The following is a 21,073-nucleotide window of genomic DNA, read 5'->3' on the forward strand; positions in this document are numbered from 1 at the left end:
CTGTGGAAGATGTCCGAGGGGCGGGGGTCCGTGGGGGCTCCTGAGTGGATGCCTTTCATGGTTGAGGTGTTGTCTTCGGTGGTGACTGAGGTCCAGGAGGAGATGGTGGGCTGGCTGACATTGCTGGATGAGGGTGTGGTTTCGGGGGTCAGGCGTCTTGTAATTAAAATTGTCGTAGAGGCCCTTGATTTTCTGATGGAAGTAGGATCAGAGCTTGTTGCAGAAATCCTGCCAAGGGGAGATGTCCTCAGTTTTGCTGGGGGGTTAGGTGAATTCCTGGATGAAGCTGAAAAGTTCTTTTGAGTTGCTTGAGTTGGCGAGGATATTGTTTTGGATGAAGGTCCTTTTGGTGGATCTGATGCATTGGTGGGATTCCGTGAACATGTTCTTGGAGGTGGTGCTGTTTTTCCCAGTTCTTCTCGAGGCGTGTGCAGGTGCATTTGGATTCTTGGAGTTCGGCGATGAACAATGGTGCCTTCCTGGGGTGCTGTCTGTCGGAGTTACGTAGGGGTGCGAGGTCGTCTGCGCAGTTGGAGATCCATTTGTGGAGTTCCTTGGCTACAAAGTTGGTGTTGGTCGAAGTGGTAGTGGGGTCTCGGTCAGGGGCAGACTGGGAACCGAAACCAGCCCTGGTAAACTGCTCGGCCGGCCCCCCTGCAAGGCAGGGGGGGTGAGGATGAGCTGTTTGCTAGGGCCCGTTTAGGCCGATTTTGTTACAGGGGGCTCAAATTGCCACCCCCCGTAACAAAAACGCCCCCCCGGGCCCAAAACGTCCCCCCACCCTGGCGGCCTACTGGGGAAATGCCCTGTGCTCGCTACGGCCAGTCCGTCCCTGGTCTCGGTTGAGGGTGGAGTTGAGCTGCTCCTCTGTGACTTTGCTCTAATTCCTTCATGGAGGGCGCAGTGCAGGTTTGGTTGGTGTGAGTTTTTTGACACAGAAGAGCACGCAGTGGTGGTCTGTGCATGGGGGTTACGTGGTGTGGCTGAAATGGATGTTGTTACCTCCTGCGAAGATGGGGTCCAGGGTGTGTCCTGCCTTGTGGGTATGTGTGGTGACGAGCTGTTTCAGTCCGATGTTGACAAGGTTGTCCAGGAGGGTGGTGGAGTTGGGGTCACTGGGGTTGTCGAGATGGAAGTTCAGGTCGCTGATGAGTATGTGGTCCATGGAGGCGATGGCGTGGGGGGTGAGGAGGTTGGTGATGGTGGTGGTGAACGGAGCGAGATGTCAGGGGGTTCCAGGTGCGGGTCGCGGTCGGGTCGAGGACAGGTACAGATGGGCTTGCCTTGGGCGCGGCCGGCAGTAAATTTGGCAGGGGAAGGGAAGCACAGCTGGAAGGCGGACACGAGAACGGCAGAGGGAGGGGAGGGGTCGCAGGGGGGCAGCAGTGAGAAAAAGGGCAGCGAGAAACGGGCAGGGAGGAGAAAAGGAGGGCACAGGCACAAAAAACAATGAAGGGCAGAAGAAACAGAATCATAGAATCACAAACAAAGACAGGCACAGAAATTACAGTTACAATGAAAAAAAACAGTAAAGACAGGAAAAGACACTACCTTGCACCTGAGACTTTCTGTCACCTCTACTTGTGTCATGGCACTATTTTTTCCCCGGAGTTTTATATAGCGGGAACTTGACCCGAAAGTAGCATGTTGCAGAGCATTTACATGAGCACCAGTTGTGTTGCATTAGGACGCATTCATTTTTGTTCGGCATGGGGAGTAAGTGATTTGCCTAAAATCACAGAATGTTGAGCGTCGTTGCCAAGACTTGAACTCGGTTCCCCAGATTAGAGGTCGACCGCCCTAGCCATTAGGCTACATCCTCTCCTCATCTTTTGTTTAGGTCAGCTCTTGAAAGGGAAATCTAGATGGGCAGGTGCCTATGATGCCAGAGTCATACCTGCCAACTCACACGGTGCAACCGGGTGACACACGGTTTTGCTTCTCTTTATACGGTCACCCGGTGAGGAGCCGATATCACACAGTGGCAGGGAAAATGAACTAAAAACCATTGTAAATAGTGGTTTTCAGCTCGTTTTCCGAGTCTTTGAACAGCAGACGTCCATTAAGGGGTGTGATGACACCCCAGTACGTCGGCACAAGCCTCAGATAGCTTCCTTTTTTGGGGTGAAGGGGTTTGGGAGAGGCGGGGCTTAGGGGGGTGGGTGGTGTTCAAAAGTGCCTCTTAGGTACTTCTCGGCACGTGGCTCCTCCCCCTCCAAGGCCTCGCTCCCTTCTCACACTGTCAGATTGTTGTTCAGGTTGGCAGGTAAGCAGAGTACCTGTTTGCTACAGAGAATTGCTGGTTCTCTCGCATTAAAAGCATCTGCTTTAAAATGAAAGAAGTGCAGGCACTCAGTGACTGACAGACAGTACCTACATGCTAAAAGCACTGGTTTCCCAAACACTGTGCCTGGCACTTGCATGTGCTGTCTGTGCAAAATCATAGAAGACAGCCGCTGTTTCCTTGAAGTCCTGGTGCCACTTGCTGCAGACTAGGAATCCTTGGCTGATATAAAGCAGCATGCCCACTGTGTTTGATCTGCTGCAACCAAGATCTGGAGTGGACTGCTTTAGACAGGCTCTGTCAATGGGCGCACTTGCTTCTTCTTGGAGTGTTCCTTTGACTGTGCCAGGCCTGGCCTGGCTCCCCTGGTTCACACCACGAGTGAGTGACGGTGATGCTGATGCAGGGTGACCGTGAAGGAAAAGAGCTCCTGGTACCAGAGATGACTGGGCCCATGTCATTTATATAACAAAATACAGACCCACAGACCATCCATGTGTGCTGCTCTATCACAAATTGCAGCATTTGATCTGTCTTCCAAGGTGATCCGCCATCTTTTATTCACTAGAACCAGTACATTCCCTTGGGGGGGGGGGTCTATGGGGCATATTTACAAGCCCCTATCGCCACCACAACGTCACTTTTCATGACTTTGTGGTGGCAATAGGGGCTTCGCCTCATTTGCAAGGCAGAGTTAAGCCATTTAATGTGGCTTAGCTCTACCTTGTAAATAAGGCATTCTTTCACGCTGTACTTAGTGTGAAAGGGAGGGCAATGGGTGTTCGGTGGGCATTCTACCACAATACCCTTTGATTTTGGCGCTGCCCCATATTTACAATGGTGGCGTTTATAGGAGGCAGCCAAAATTTAAACCAGGGATAACCTGGTCTTACCTTGGCGCAACGAGGAGAAAGGTTTAATTTCTCTTTGTTTTTGCTGTTTTCATGTGCGCTCCGTTGTTCAGCACACACGGAAACAGCAAAATGCCATTGATTGTTTATTTGCAGGAAGGTGTCCCTCCCTGCACATAAATAATCCTTACAAAATGGCATTTTGCAACTTCTACAAGTGCTGCATTAAGCAGCACGCATAGAAGTTACAAACTGCTATTTGAAGATTGTTTCTGTGCTGGCAGGGACAAACTTCCCCAGCAACGCAGACACTCTTGCAGTATGGTACAAGGGTGCCTGCATTGGCACTATGCTGCTAAATTTAGGGCGGCAATTGCAAAAACAACAAGTGATGGACCGAATGTGGATCAATGTCACACATTCACCCCAGTCAAAAGATCTGGGCCCAAATCCATCGTTTTTTTGCACTCCACACCACCCTGGGTTAGACAATGGCGATATGCAAATCAGCTCTGACCCTGTTGCCCCATGGGAACAGTCCAGTCCGAACTACAAAAGCCATGTCCTTCCCAGAACGGAATCAAGCATCCGAGGACCGGACCGGTTTCGAGGTAACACCTCTCATCAGCCCGGCTAGCTTGACTCCAAGTGGTGTGGAGTGCCTGGGACCCACGTCTGGGCATCCCCAGCGCACTTAGGGCGGCAATTGCAAAAACAACAAGTGATGGACCGAATGTGGATCAATGTCACACATTCACCCCAGTCAAAAGATCTGGGCCCAAATCCATCGTTTTTTTGCACTCCACACCACCCTGGGTTAGACAATGGCGATATGCAAATCAGCTCTGACCCTGTTGCCCCATGGGAACAGTCCAGTCCGAACTACAAAAGCCATGTCCTTCCCAGAATGGAATCAAGCATCCGAGGACCGGACCGGTTTCGAGGTAACACCTCTCATCAGCCCGGCTAGCTTGACTCCAAGTGGTGTGGAGTGCCTGGGACCCACGTCTGGGCATCCCCAGCGCACTTAGGGCGGCAATTGCAAAAACAACAAGTGATGGACCGAATGTGGATCAATGTCACACATTCACCCCAGTCAAAAGATCTGGGCCCAAATCCATCGTTTTTTTGCACTCCACACCACCCTGGGTTAGACAATGGCGATATGCAAATCAGCTCTGACCCTGTTGCCCCATGGGAACAGTCCAGTCCGAACTACAAAAGCCATGTCCTTCCCAGAACGGAATCAAGCATCCGAGGACCGGACCGGTTTCGAGGTAACACCTCTCATCAGCCCGGCTAGCTTGACTCCAAGTGGTGTGGAGTGCCTGGGACCCACGTCTGGGCATCCCCAGTGCACTTAGGGCGGCAATTGCAAAAACAACAAGTGATGGACCGAATGTGGATCAATGTCACACATTCACCCCAGTCAAAAGATCTGGGCCCAAATCCATCGTTTTTTTGCACTCCACACCACCCTGGGTTAGACAATGGCGATATGCAAATCAGCTCTGACCCTGTTGCCCCATGGGAACAGTCCAGCCCGAACTACAAAAGCCATGTCCTTCCCAGAACGGAATCAAGCATCCGAGGACCGGACCTGTTTCGAGGTAACACCTCTCATCAGCCCGGCTAGCTTGACTCCAAGTGGTGTGGAGTGCCTGGGACCCACGTCTGGGCATCCCCAGCGCACTTAGGGCGGCAATTGCAAAAACAACAAGTGATGGACCGAATGTGGATCAATGTCACACATTCACCCCAGTCAAAAGATCTGGGCCCAAATCCATCGTTTTTTTGCACTCCACACCACCCTGGGTTAGACAATGGCGATATGCAAATCAGCTCTGACCCTGTTGCCCCATGGGAACAGTCCAGTCCGAACTACAAAAGCCATGTCCTTCCCAGAACGGAATCAAGCATCCGAGGACCGGACCGGTTTCGAGGTAACACCTCTCATCAGCCCGGCTAGCTTGACTCCAAGTGGTGTGGAGTGCCTGGGACCCACGTCTGGGCATCCCCAGCGCACTTAGGGCGGCAATTGCAAAAACAACAAGTGATGGACCGAATGTGGATCAATGTCACACATTCACCCCAGTCAAAAGATCTGGGCCCAAATCCATCGTTTTTTTGCACTCCACACCACCCTGGGTTAGACAATGGCGATATGCAAATCAGCTCTGACCCTGTTGCCCCATGGGAACAGTCCAGTCCGAACTACAAAAGCCATGTCCTTCCCAGAACGGAATCAAGCCAGTGCAGGGGTAAACGCAGGGTTGCAGTATGTTGTTGTAAATATGGTGCAGCCCTGCGTTTCAGAAGTAGCAGAGCGTGGTGTTAAGCCAAGGAGTCTAACGCCGCGCTCCGCCACTACTATTGTAAATATGCCCCTATGTGTCTTGTTTCAGTGCAGAGCACCAGGCGGCAGCTTTAATGAAAGGAAGAGCATTGAAAACAAGCAAAAGAAGCCTCGCCCTTAAGAATATGAATGTGCTTCTCCACTTCCTGGTACCCGCCAGGCCGTAGCAGCCGTATCTATGGCTGAAAGGTGTGTACCTGGTGATACACCCGACTCACTCAACGGGTGCCATCGTTTGACACCCTGCGCTTCATTAGAAAGATTGCCTGTCCGTCAAGGGTGCCTCGGGGCTTTAAATACATGTTATAGATTGCATTGTAGTATTTTTACAGCACCTCATACCATTTACGAGGCTTCAAGAGAAGAAAGAAGAGGCTATTCCATTTGTTGTCCATAGTTGGCTTAGTATGGGTTAATAGTGTGACAGATGTGGGAAATGTTTCCATATTATTCAGATCTTTTGACTGTGTTAAAGCCTGGAGTGAAGTTGAGATGGGAGAAGTATAATCTTCCTCTCCTTAGCAAATTCCTTCCCTTTTAAAGGTAAGGATATTCCTTTTGTTGTAGTTACTGTGGGGAAAGTGTGAATACTGGGGGCGGGGCGGGGGGTGGTCCCAATGGATCACTGCAAACCTATGGCTGTGCTGAAGCAAAGGGCGAAGCAGATAAATGTACGACGAGTCATGTTTGCATATGTCATCTTCGTGGCATTTGCACTGAGTTTTCATTAACCAGTGGTTTTGACTAACTCACTCTCACAGCCACTCACTTCTCTGTCAGTCGTCAATCACTCACTCTCAAACACATCCCTATCCTTCACACACTTACTCACTCTGATGCTTAGCCACTCACTCTCTTCGTCACTCACTGTCTTACACTGATTCTAAGTCTCTCACTCTGAGTTACTCACTCTGTTACTCACCCTTTCGCTCACTCCCTCACACGCACACACACTTAACATTTGTTTATGTTTTGTGTTTACCCTCTGGCACCTCCTGATGAAGAGCCTCTGGGCCATGAGACACACCACCCTCATAGCTGGTTGACGTCCTGCAGTGCAAGGCCTCCCGGTGCGCCTACAGTGTGGTTTTACTGTGCGGGCCTCACTTTGGCCCCGTGCTCTGATCTGCATTGTAAGTGGGATACTAGGTGTCCTACGAGTGGCTATAATGCAGAGAGGCAGCGCCCTATTGCAGAGCTGTTATGCCTGCTTGAAGACCATCTCCGCGCAAACAGAGCCCTCCCTGTCATTGCTAAGACTGCACAAACTACACGTGACAGCCAATGAATTCCAGACTTGCACACGACGGCCCTTATTTACTACAAAGTGACTCAGAGCGGTGCCGCAAGCCAGTTTGCTTCGCCGCACTGAGTCACTTGAAAAGTACAGGAATGCATCATATCTACAACAATATGACGGATTCCTGTGGTGTCCCATGCACTGGTGCACAGTTGGCTGCCTTGCATCGACGCAGGCACCCTTGCACCAATGTGCAAGAGTGCCTGCATTACGGTGAGATTGTTTTTAAACAGGAATGGACACCTTCCTGCACTAAAACAATCACGAGAGGTGATTTCCTCTTTCTATGCGTGCTGCAGAATGCAGCATGCGTAGAAAGAGGAAAAAACGAGGAAAAATTATACAATTTCTCCTCGTTGTGCCTCCCTACACCTCCCTAGGGGAGGCGTAGCATTCAGACGCATTTCCATGTTTACGATTTCTCATAAATCTGGTAATGTGTCAGGTTCTATGGGTGTTGCGCGGGAACACCCACAGCAACACCAAAGGAACGCCCCTTTCACGCAAAGTGCTGCGTGTAAAGGGGCCATATTTACAAGCACAGGAAAAGCCACACAGGGGGGCTTTTCGTGTCCATGTAAACTCTCAAGACACCATAGCTGCGGACAAGGAATTCAATACCTGGGTCACCCAATCACTTGACGCCATCCTGCCGAAAACCAGCTCTCTGAAACGCACCAAGAGAGTCAACCCATCCCCCTGGTACACCCCCGAACTCAACCTTCTGCGGAAGGCTTGCAAAAGGAACGAACGCCTTTGGAGGAAGGACAAAACAGGAGAGAAAAAAGAAACATTCCGTACCTCTGTAAGTGCCTACAAAATGGAGCTTCGCAACACCAAAATCGCTTTCTACGAGAGCAGAATCAAAAACGCTGCTTGCTCGGCCCACAAAACCTTTGCCGTTCTCAAAGAACTCCTTCACGCCCCTGACCCTCCTCTCAAACCTCTCGACCCCAAAGAAGCGGAAAGCAAATGTACCAATCTTGCTACCTTCTTTGACGAGAAAATACTAAAAATTCTCCCCTGAACCGGGTCCACGGATTGGGATCCCACCATTTCTACCATCCACCCCCCCATCCGCCCGACAGCCCCTCTCCTTCCCTGGGCGCCTTTGGTCCAGTCACCTCGGAAGAGGTTGTGGCAACACTGGCCTCAATCAAAAGTGGGTCCCCCCTCGACCCCGCACCCCTCCGCTTCCTGAAAAAAGTGACAAGCACTATCACCCCCTCCCTCACGGCACTGATCAACTCCTCCCTCTCGGAGGGTACAGTTCCCCCCAGCTGGAAAGCAGCAGCGGTCAAAGGCCTACTAAAAAAACCCTCCTTAGACCCACAGGACCTCTCCAACTATAGACCCATCTCCCTTCTCCCAGGAAATAGTAAGATCACAGAGAAGTTAGTGAACAAACAACTGTCACTTTTCCTGGAGAGCAACAACCTACTAGGGGTCTCCCAGACAGGGTTCCGTCCAGGCCAGGGCACTGACATCGCCCTCCTGGCAGCAGTGGAGAAGGCCAGAAGCATTCTGGATACGGGAGGATCAGTGGCAGTGATCCTCCTGGACCTCAGTGCGGCCTTCGACACTGTGGACCATACCACCCTAATCCAACGACTGGGAGAAATTGGAGTAAGGGGCACGGCCTTGAAGTGGCTAAAATCCTTTCTAACAGGCCGTTCCTTCCAAGTCTGGGAGAACGACAGCCACTCACCCGTTATCCCCCTCCGCTGTGGAGTACCGCAGGGCTCATCCTTGAGCCCTACGTTATTTAACGTATACATGGCCCCACTAGAGAAAAGGGTCAGTCCGTTCGGCGTCTCAATTATCAACTACGCCGACGACACCCAGCTGGTGGTAACCCTCTCACACCCCCATCACTCCCCCTCTGACCTCCACAGTTGTCTCACCGAAGTTCACAGATGGATGAACCTCTCCTCACTAAAGCTAAACGGTTCAAAGACCGAGATACTCATGCTTGGTCACAAAGGGCCCTCCCTGCCGCCTCACCTCTGGCCCAGCTGCTTGGGTGATCCCCCCGCTCCCAAGGACGAGGTCAAAAGCCTGGGCGTTTGGATTGATAACGACCTGAGCTTCAGAACACAGGCCAAAAAGACGGCAGGAACATGCTTCGGTCTCCTCAGAGCCTGCAGAAAGATCTTCCCCTTGCTCCCTACGAACGCCAAGAAACACCTGATCCAGGGCCTCATTCTGTCGAGATTGGACTACAGCAATGCAATCTACCTGGGAGCCCCCGAAGCCACCCTCAACTCATTGCAGAAAGTTCAAAATGCCGCCGCCCGCCTACTGACTGGCACACCTGCAAGATCTTCTGCCAAGCCAGCTCTCAAGTCTCTAGACTGGCTACCAGTCAGAGAAAGGGTTGCCTTCAAGGCTCTTTGTCTGGCCCACAAAACCCTTATCAACAACGGCCCCCCGCTTTTCAAGGAATCCATCATCCCCTGCAAAGCGGAAAGGGACCTCCGGTCCAGCGGAGAAAAGCTCATCAAAGTCCCCAGAGTTAAAAAAGCCAGGACCGGTGGCCGCCGCTTTTCGGTCCACACGGCCAAACTCTGGAACAACCTCCCACGAAGACTGAGGACAGAACCTAATCTCCTACATTTCAGGAAATCACTAAAGACCCTCCTTTTCCCTCACCCATAATTCCCTCCACTGCTGAAACCCTCGGAGACTCAGGTTTAGCGCTGGGATGCTCTAGGGTTACTACGCGCTCTACAAAACCTTTAAATTAAATTAAATTAAATGGGGCCGCAAAATGTGCCACTGGTGCGGGTTACAAAAAGTGAATATTCCTCCTGTAAATATGCCCGTTGTGTATGCTTTTTTGCGACATTGCCAGTCTGAGAGTCTGAAGCAGTTTGCGGATCTCTCACTGACAAGGGCTGGGCCAGTGATGCTAACTCTTCAGGCTCTCAGGCACAGTTTGTGTTTGCTTATTAAGTGTCACTCAGAGAGTCGAAGCTGTGCTGTGCAGCTTCAGACGTGAAGTGATGGGGGAAAGAAGATAGGGAGGTCAATACTGAAGCCCCAATGGAGGAGCTGTCACTGCTGCTCTTCTCCTTTCCCCACCTGTTGCGGCACCAGGAACTCCTGTATCCTCTCCATCTTGAGCAGTTTGTCAAGGGACATAGATATCAAGGTGGAGATTACTTTTTTAGGGTTTAGGGTAGTGTGTGGGGGGGTTGTGCAGGCCAGTGTGTAAGTGTATGGACCGGACCGGGATTCAGGGGAGGGTCATGCTGGAGGTAGTGTTTTAGGGTTTAGGTTAGTGCTGTTATGCTATGTTATGTTCTAACGTATTTATAAAGCGCACAGCTACTCAAAATAGAGTGTCCCGGTGCTAGCAGAACACAACGATTTAATGGAAAAGAAAGAGACCGGCTCATTAGGGAAGAGAAGGTTACTGCGGAAACAGCCACGTTTTTTGAGTAACTTACACCAGACGGTGGAGACCTAGCGATTTGGCTGATGCCCGGTGGAGCTACCATATAGCTAATGAGGAGATGGGTTGTGGACTCCCCCCTCCCCCTGCCATCACCTACCCAGCCGGACCTTGGGCAGATTTTCCCCTCGTCTCTACGTCCTACCTTCCTTCTACCCCTTTACCCTATTCCCTTACCCTTCCTTGCTCCATTCACCTTGTCCCCTATGTTCTTTAAATACCTTTCTTGATAGTTATGTAACTTTTAACTGATGTAAATTGCAACCTTATTGTTCCTCATGTAAGGCGCTCTGATTCCCTCGGGTCTAGCCAGCGCTATATAATAACTCATTAATTAAATGTGTTCCCATTTAGTACTCTTTCTCTCTTTGTCTACCTTCCTAGCTCCTACCCCCTCTCCCCTGAATCTCTCATCTTGCGCGCTAGTCTGCCTAGCCCCCTGTCCTTTGTGCCCTTTGACTAAGCACTTCCTCTCCCCTTGTTGGGGAAAGATCCAATATTTATACTCTGGAGTCTCAGCGAACCCGCTGAGAGAGCCCACTGCGCCAAGGGAGCCACTCACAGCTAAGGTATGGTATGGCACCCCTGCCAAGGCACTCCCTCTACCCTTTTTGGGGAAGGATCCAGAATGTAGGTCTTGGAGTCTCAGAGACCCCTCTGAGAGAGTCTGACATTTTAATTACTGCCAGAATCCTGGAAGCATTAGCAAATCTGCAGCAGATGAGTTTAAAGCCTATGCTATTGCCAAACAGCGCCCCCTCTGAGGTCAGTGCCCCCCATTCCCCGGTTCAGCGCCCAGTGCCGCTGCACCAGTCGCACTGCCTTAAAGCCGGCCCTCATTGGCCTGTTGTCACTATGGGAACTGTTTTTCTGTGGCTCAGCATCTTGGTCGTTATGGGGTAGAAAGGGTCATGTTAATTGTCATAGCACAGTACTGTTCGCTGACATGTCGACCGCAGGCAAGAGATGACGCAAAGGGCCATGGGAGAAGTGATGCAGTCACAGGAGTGCGGTGGGCTGGAGGGGGGTGAGGCAGTGAGTGTGGTAGCATATGTAGGACAAGCCGTGTCTAGCGTCTTTCCTTTATGACACACATACGAGGCTCTTTACAGTATGAAATGGAAAACAAAAGAATGTGCTTTTTTTTACACTTCAGTAACTGCTGGGGCATCATAGCTTTAGCTGGTATTGGTTTATATTTCACAAATGTAGTTTACTCCGAATATTCTGAAGTACATATTTCAAAATCACGTACAGTAGTGTTTAAATTCTGACACTTAGCACACACTTGTTACTGGTTTACTCTTCTACCCACCGACACAGGGACACAGTTTATTCTGCTGTATTGAGGTGTACTTTTGCTACGATAGTATTTTTCTCATTGTTTCTGATTAATATTTATTGATATGTGTTTGTGTGCCCCCCATAACACAATCCTCGGTGTTTAGGAATAGAAGACTTATTTATTTAAAACAAGAATTGCATTTTAAAAATATCACAGTGGCAGCACATCCTCAGCTGCACCATTTTAGGGGTGGCAGTTTGGGGGGCTGTTCCCATGAGCGGGGTTAGTACTGGTTTGCATAAGGTGGGCCTTTGTCTAGTGTGGCATCGTGGGCGAAGAACGGTAGACTGGAATCTAACTGATGGATCGCCAGTGGCTAGGATGACTTCAAGCATTGCATCCATCACCTTGTTGCTGTTGCAGTTGTTGACCCCATTTTAGGAAGCAGTTGCCTCAATTTCTCGTTGATTGCGTTTTTCTGTATACCCAGGGCTGAGAAGGGTGCCTGCCCTTTCACTTTCACGCAGCGCTGCAAGGTGGTTTGCCGCCTTGTGCTGCGGGAAAGTATGATAAACGTGTGTATATTTTTGCTTCTGCCTCCATCATCGTGCATTCACTATCATATTTTAAAAGTACTGGTAGATTCAAATATTCGGCGTTACTGACTTCTTCAGAGGGATGATTTGTTTTTTAGTGTAAAGTTTTCGTTCTCTTGGGGCTCCTTCAGGGTGCCTTCATTACAGAAACATTTAGCTGCCTGGAAGACGTTCTGTTACCAATACTTTAAAAAAAGCATTGTCAAAGCCAAGGGGTCTAGACTTAACAAGATGATGTGATGGTTATTTGTATTTATTTTTTATTGTACCCATATACCATAAAAATAAAAACAAAATGAGAAAACGTGCTGCTATCTAAATGAGGTTACTGTATGTTTGTAATAAAAAACATAATAAAAAACATTCACTGATGCAACAGTTTTAATATTGATATTTTTTAAATAAGAAACCTTTTGTTTTTGCCATGCATCATCATTATTATTATTATTTCTATTATTATTAAGAAAAAAACAAGTAACATATCACCTAGTACATGGAAGAAGTAGTACAGAGTGAGTAGTCTCGGGGCACCCCATTTCAGCCACTGGCTTTCATGGGTTTTTCAAGGGGTTACTCTTTGTTGAGTGTGCAGCTTAACGAAGGTAAATCACTATGGGCCAGATGTACCACCATTTTATATGCGCAAATGGGTTTGCGAACCCGTTTGCACATGCAAAAACAGCATGGGGAATGTACAAACCCTATTTTGCGTCTCGCACTTTTTTGCGACTCACAAAATGGGGTTTTGCGACTCGCTGTTTGGAAGGGGCGTTCCCTTCCTAATAGTGAGCACAACCCTATGTAAGAATGATTTGCATCCGCAATTGCGGGCGCAAAACACTCGCAAATTACCACCCTCTTCAAGAGGGTGGTAATGCATTCGCAAAAGGGAAGGGGTTCCCAGGGGACACTTTCCCCTTTGCAAATGCAGGGTAAAATATTTTTTAAGGGCAGGCATTAAAACAAAAACTGCTTTATTTAAAAGCAGTCCCAGACATGGTGGTCTGCTGAGCCCAGCAGGCCACCATACCTGGGACGGCTAGCCATTTCCAATGGGGCCTACAAATTGCAAGAGTCTCATTAATATTCATGAGCTTCTCAATTTGTGACCCCCTTGGGAATCGCTAACAGTGTGAAATAGACTGTTGTACATTGGAAATAGCGCCTCACAAATTGCAAGTCGCAAAAAACTCGCAATTTGTGAGGCGCTATTTCCACGGTCGTACATCTGGTCCTATGTTCAACAAAGTGGCCCTTTTACCAGCTTCCATTTTGCTGTAGCCCAAGAGGTACTTTGATTATGGTATATTCTGTCAAGGACAGCTCGGGGTAACACCCGTAACTCACCCAACTATTATCAAACACTTCCTCTAACAAAAAGCTAGACCCGTAAGCTTTGCCGTTTCATGGTTAAGAAAAGTGAGGGCTATTGGCTCTGCCAATGTTTGTTCTAGTTGGTGACAAGACAACAAGGAACACCAACTGCTTCCTTGTAAAAACAAGACTTGTGTTTTTCATATGAATGAAGTAGGAACATGAATAAGATATTTGCATATATTCCGACATGCCACTTCTTTGCAAAATCTTCAAAAGCATGTACAGACATATTCTTTGATGTCCATTTGCATCTTCCCCCCAGTGCCACGGATGCTTCTTTCATTTGTTAGGAAAGGACTCAGTTCTGCAGCGGGTGAGATTTGCTAACATTCAACCTGCAAATACTTCTCCAGTTACAGTGTAAACGAGTCAGTCATCCTCACAGGAGCAACCAAACAAAGGGGGAGGGAGGAGAAGCATGGGGATGATGTCAATGCCACACTGCTTGCACAATCAAGTTGGCCTGCCTAAGGGTTGCAGAAAACATCTGAGTTAAACAAACAACAGTAGGAGACGGTACAAGAGGGGGTGTACAGCCACCCAATAAAATACATCGGCTTTCAGTGGGAGAGTGGATGAGTCCCTGTGAACTCATTGGGCACATCAGCTGGCCTAGATACGGCTCAAAGTTTTCCAAGGGTTCAAGAACACCCTATTTCAATTTCTTTTTCATTCCTTTTAACAAATAGTCTCAGGTGGGCGCTGCAAACTCACCCATGCACCTCACTCTCTCGTTCTCAGGCGCAGGCCACGCCTGCAGTGTACCTGCTGCTCATACACAGCAGTCTGGGCTGTGTCAAACACGGCAACGACTCTTCTTTAACTGGCACCGTGGCAGCAGCTTAGCTTCAGAAAGGGTTTGTGGGACGCCCCTGTCACACCTGTCCCATCTTCAGCAGGGGAGCTGCAGGTAGGCCCCCTGTGGTGACAGTTGTGGCCTCCTAGGTTGGATCTCGCATAGTAGTGTCTTAGGACAGTTGTGGACTTTAAGCCTATCAGGGCTTGCCACTTCAGCTGCGACACTGCTTTACAAAGCTCCTCATCGGCAGCGGCAGTGGCAGGCTGTCGGGCGACATGGGAATACACAGTCTGGTACAATCTTGATACAGCACGCTCATGAACTACTGAGAGAACACAGGGGGCCTCCTCACAGCACGGGTCTTCCGGGGCCTGCTCTCTTGGGCTGTCCTCTTTCTCTGGATGTTCTTCATGCCAGGATCATGCTGTGCTTCTCCTGCTGGACTATGTTCCCTCCTGCAGTGTCAGGCACACTCCCTCCCACTCTGCAGGCAGGAGGTCTTCTAGGCTCTTTAGGCAGATACCCAGCTCCTCCTGCAGAACATGTTAACCTCAGGTGCTGTTGCCTCACCTCTGGGAGATGGGCTGTCCTAGTTGCACAGGAGTTCTTTGAGTACCCTTTGGCTCATGCCCCTCCATAGTCAAGAGGATCTTGCCACTGGATTAAAGTGGGGAGGTTTGGATCCCAATTTTATAGTAATTTTCCAGACTGAGGACATTGAGCTATCCAAGAATTCTGGTCAAGATTGGGTTGTTCTCTTACAGATATTTCCAGGCGGCTCTCCTGCTCTCTTAACACAGCCTTCTTGCAAAGTGGTGACCCACACAGCAAGTAGCAACCAATAGGGCTGGATCCAAACGGGAAACATCCTTTACAACACAACCATTACATCACACTACACTTACAATGCAGTCATTACATCGCAACATCATGTACACTGCATGTCACTACAACGCAGGCATTACAACGCATGACACTACATCGCATGACACTACATCGCATGTCACTACAGCGCAGGCATTACAACGCATACCATTACAACGCATACCATTACAACGCATAGTACCCCTACACTATCCAACACTTACCCTACTGTTGCACCCCCTGGAGTTAGAATAGTAATTCCCCCCCCTACACTATCCAACACTTACCCTACAGTTGCACCCCCTGGTGTTAGAATGGTAATTTTTACCCCTACACTATCCAACACTTACCCTACTGTTGCACCCCCTGGAGTTAGAATAGTCATTTTTACCCCTGTACTTTCCAATACTTACCTTACATGCAACGTAATGGTATGCGTTGTAATAGTATGTGTTGTAAAGGTATAATGCGATGTAATGGAATATGCTGTAAAGGTAGTTTCTAAAAATGCGATGTAGTGTCATGGGATGCAATGGAGTGCTTTGTAAAGGATGTTACGATGTAAAAACTGTTTTATAAAGGCATGCGTTGTAAATGTGCGTTGTAACGTCATACATTCGAACCAAGCAGTAATACCCAAAACATAAGCAGAATGCAGTGTCAGTTCTCTGCACCTACCTCACATCAGCCTTCCTGAAGGAATAATTTAGGAGAGGAACTTCTTCAACTTGAACAACAGAAACGACGGACCCACCCTTCACCCCTACCATATGCCAAATGGTATTGCTCAGAAAGTACTAATGAGCAGCACGTCACAAACAAGGACCTCATGGAATTCCTCAAGGGATCCCTGTCTCCATCCCCCACACTTCAGTGTCCTCACCCTCCAACCACAGGAATGTAGGTTACACACTTCCACTGACTGCGGGAAGCAACTCTAATCCTCCTTCTCCATCATGATAAACCAAGGACGTCCAAAATGCACCCACTGGCCTATTACGGAGAGTCACACACCACACAGAGTAGCACTATCACACATTGACACACATTCAATGCATATACACATATTCAACAAGCACACAAGATGCCAGCATACGGTACTGGGTTTCAGATCACAGCAGAACTTTACACAGAGGGGTCAGTAGACCGCATTCTCATTGATACAGAAAAAGGGTCTGGTGGTTATATTATAGATTCAGAAACATTGGTACGCTGCCACCTCCACTTTATGTGATACATCTAGGGCATGGGCAGTGTTCACTGCCTACTATGAGGGCACAGTTACTGCACCCCTCGAGGTCATAGAACAGGTCAGGGGCCTCATGCTGTCAAGTGGTGCCGAGCCCAAAATTAAAGTCAAGATACCAATTTCACTTGCGGTCGGGTGGTTAGGGCAGGGGTATATGCCAGTTAACCACGAAGGAGGCATTCCCATCCCAAACGAGCCATTATGTATTTGCCTCTTCCCGAGGGATGAATACATCAGAAATGGTGCGTTAGTTGATGCATTGAGCATTTCCACTCTAAAATAGACTTTTTTTTAAGGTAATGTCGAGTGAGAGTCAGTCGTACATTTCCGGTGGCCAGAGAGCTGACTTTGTCTCGGAATGTGTGGCATATAACAGAGAAGGGCTGCCCTTGGTCCTCTGCTCTTGTGATTATGGGGGGCTACTTCTGAAAGAGCAGACGGCTCAATTGGAAGCAAGCTCCATTGGTTCTGCTCTTTTCGCCTTGGATTTGCTCCACAGTAAACCTCTTGGGAAGCCTATGTATGTCCCCTGGCAGTAGTCAACCTGGGTCCTAATTAGTCAGCTTCACTCTACTCTCTGAAGGAATAGTGGTGTCTTACTAACTAAACCGATTTGGAAGTTGTCTCTTTTTACCACAACATTAATGTAGGGTGTAAATGGAAGCTCTGGGTAAAACATAACTTAGCTCCTTGGTCTGGTTTTGCTCAGTAGCCTAGTTTTAGTTTTGCTCCAAGACCGTAAGTTTAGAGTTCTTTTGGGCTAGTTATCACAGTTTACCCCACAATTCTTCATCATGTAATGCAGATAACTGTGAACAGCAGCATTGAGGGCCAATGAGTATCAGTGAGTTGGGAAACTATAAACCTGATATTCAGTGCTAAAATACCCATGAGTAGACGTGTTCTTTACCAATATGGTAAGAAATTGGGTTATTGCCTGAGGTGGTTAGGTACTCATGTCAGGTAATAACCACAACCCTTGCTAGGGTAAATCACTAATGTTACTATATTTACCCGAGCTCAACACCCTGGTAGCTATGGCACAGCACAGATAGGCTTAACTTAGAGGCAATGTGTAAAGTATTTATGCAGTATTAAAACAGTAATAAAGTCGAAAGGCAAAACAATAAAACCTCCGAAATGAATCAAAAACATAGAGTGAAGTTTAATAAACTAAATGACAAAAATCCAGTAAGGGGGTCCAGAAATATTAATTTTTAAAGTTTTAAGTTAAAATAGTGCCAAGAAGCAGAAAGTGCTAATGATAGTCAATGGCCATGATAGAGCAGAAGCTAGGCACAATTTGACCCTGACCATGATAGAACGTGGGTCTGATACACTAACCAGGCTCATCCTGCTAAAAGTGGTTACCTTTGGAATTTAGGGGCATATTACCAAGGAATAGCGATATTTATCGCAAAATGCGCTTAGCGCATTTTTTTTATCGCTGCCTATCACTGGATATGTTAACGGAGAAAACATGCTATTAGCAACGTTTTTCTCCATTGTGCTAAAATATCCAGCGATAGCGGTGAAATGCGTGAATATCGCTGAGAATACAGCGATATTCATGCATTAGCGACAAAATGCTCTTAGCCATGTTATCCACATCCCATTGGATAACATGGCTAAGAACTGGTCTGGGCAGGTGTTAGCATTTGGAGATATTCGCGCTTAACGCAAAATTTTCCATTGCTACGCCTGCCTTGCTAATAGGCGATAGCGACGTTAGCGACTGCTTTTAGTCGCTAACTGGTTGGGTACGCCCACTTTGCATGTCATTAGCGATAAACATCGCTGACATGCAAAGCGGGCCCCAAACCGCTCGCTATCGCCTAAAAGCTGTCGCTAACATCAGTTAGCGACAGCTTGCAAATAGGGCGATAGAATTATCGCCGCTTAGCGGGCGAAAACGGCCGCTAAAGTGGCGATAATTGCCTATCGCCCTGCTTGATAATATGCCCCTTAGTTCTTTGAAACCCAATCCACCACAGGAGTACACTTATAAAGCCCCCAAGAACATCATGGGAGGCACTTAAAGATTCACAGGGTGTCAGGCAGAGTCCAGTACAGGTCAAATTGTCACAGATCAGCTGGGAAGTTGGAAGAAAGGTGTCTTGAAACTTCAACAGGAGGTCAGGCTTATGACCACGGAGTGCACATCTTTGTCCTGGGTGCAAGAAGAGTAAGTCCTGCCTCTAGGGCTCTTCTAAGTTTTCAGACAGTAGGTTCAGTCCTCTTCTGATCTTTCTCAGGTGCAAGAGTGTTCTGAAGTGGGAGATGCCTCATTTATGCCTGGCATGAGCTAGTGTTTGCATTGTTACTGGAGTGGATGGCACAATTGGTTTTGCAGTCTACAAGTGATATTTAACTTACAGACGCCAGGTACACTTTTTACCATATTCTTGGGACTTATAGGTAAGTCATATATACCAATGAGGGTATGCTGATCTCTTTTTCAATATATCTTTTTAGTTCTTGTAATAAGCACAGTACAACATAACCAAAGTACGTAGTACCAAACACAGCATACATTGCAAAGAATAGAACATATTGAGGCAGATTTAGAAGCCACTTGCAACAATTTTGCACCGCAGTTGGTTCACTTTTTGTGAAGGAGCAGCAGCGCAAACAATGTGCCACCTTATTGCACATTTACAACGTGACGTATCTAGAGAGATGCATCACATTGTAAAGCCTTGTGTCACATTATACCTGCGTCAGGTATAATGTATGCAGGGTGGGCGTTCCCACACTGGAAAGCCTTGTAGAAGTGCTCCCACTGTGCCTCAATCTGTCATTGATGTTATCCTGCCTACACTAACATTTTTCTCCCAGAAGCTTTGGCTGTTTTACAGCAAACATTTCTTAAGATTGTTAGGGGGCTGTTGCATGGCTTGTCCTCATCTATTACCAAGTGTTTGGGAGCAATTGAGGAACCTATGCTTAGTCTTAGAGCTATGAGAACTGATGCTCCCAATGTCCGCCTTCCCCAGCCTTTGCCTATGTCTGGGCGTGGGCAGTTTGATGCCCCTATGCAAGAAGGCGGCCCAAGCTCACCCTCAAGTGAGGCTACCAGCATAAATAGTTAAGGGGCCCTACAGTGAATTCTTACATCAGTCATACTTGCAAACAGCATCCTCTGAATCGTACATTGCTGCCAACACAGCTATTGCCTATGCCTATGACTAGCACTCAACAGAACCAGACATCATCTTCATTGAATCAGGCGTCTTTACCACCATCAAACTGTCTCAAGAGTAATGACATAAAGGCATCCTGCGATCCAGTAACTATAAATTTACCACCAGCTTGCTGCTCATATGTGACAGTTTTGGTTAATGTACCCCCTCTGACCCCTGGCTTAAGTGAAACCCTGGGGATGTTAAATAATAAAGTAATCCATTGGCTCAGTGTGAAACATATATTGGCGTATAATGTACTGATTACGAAAAAAGTGGGATGGATTGACCCGCTAATGAATTTTTGTATTATCATCAATTTTAGGGAACCTAGATTCATGGGAGAATCCATTGCAAGATCGAAGCCAACCACCCCATTTGCTAGGAAAATGACTCTACTCCCACTGGTCTTTTTTTTATTGTCACTTACGAAGTTCTAAATCACTGTATAGTGGCAAGTCAAACAATCAACAGATGACTGGGTGCAATCTCCCATATATATCCCTTACAGACATGTCCAATAGGTTTCAGTTTTGGAATTTACTGCAAGATAATGATTGACTCATGCACAGAAAAGGCTACAACTCCCAAAGTTGTGGGGAACAAGTGGGGACACTTTGCCGGAGTCTGCCATAGTTTCGCCTAATACCAATGTATTATGCATACTTGGAACTGAGGGGTGCACTTGTAGATACTACCTATTGTCCAATTGTAACTATTATGAAGGTACCTGCAGCTCCGCTGAGCCACCATTCGCTGAGTCACTCAAGAGTACCACCAGGCAGGGCCTTGAAGGTGTCTATAAATTTGCTACGTGGAATCTGTGCGGGTTGCAGAACAAGTAGGGTCTCCAGATTGGCTGTGTATTCCCTCTAGGTTATGATGTTATCTGCAGGTAGGAAACTTGGTCTGTGAACCTAACCCATGTGGACGTTTTCTCTTCATATTTTCTGGTTGCTGTACCTTTCCCAGCAGGGTGGGCTAAAGGGGGTCTTTCAGGTATTAATATTCAATAAGCTACCTGTTAATGCCAAAAGGTTTTCATCTGCAGCGCCCCACTCCCAGTTCCTGTTTTTAGCTAGATACAAAGGGGGCCCTGATCTGGTGGTGGTCAATTTGTATAACAACGTATTTGATAACTCTTATAGTACGGTCGTCCATGCCCCTGAGATAGGCCTGGAAGCCTTTTTGCGTCATATCCATTCAAATGTTGTATTGATATGAGCAGGTGATTTCATCATACAGACAGGCAAAGCAGATATGTGATTATTCTAGCCCTGATGGGGATGGTATTACACATTTTTCTCATAATGATTATGGGAGTGCATTTAAATCTGTAATTTTAAATATGACCTTCTTTTGTTTGATTGTCAACGAGGATCTAATAGGGAGCAGATCCCTAATTTTATTGGTAGAAATACCCATACTGTTATTGACCATGTCTTGGTCTCTGCCTCTGCTCATGATCTGGTG

Source organism: Lissotriton vulgaris, chromosome 2_1, assembly GCF_964263255.1.
Source record: "Lissotriton vulgaris chromosome 2_1, aLisVul1.2, whole genome shotgun sequence".
NCBI lineage: Eukaryota > Metazoa > Chordata > Amphibia > Caudata > Salamandridae > Lissotriton > Lissotriton vulgaris.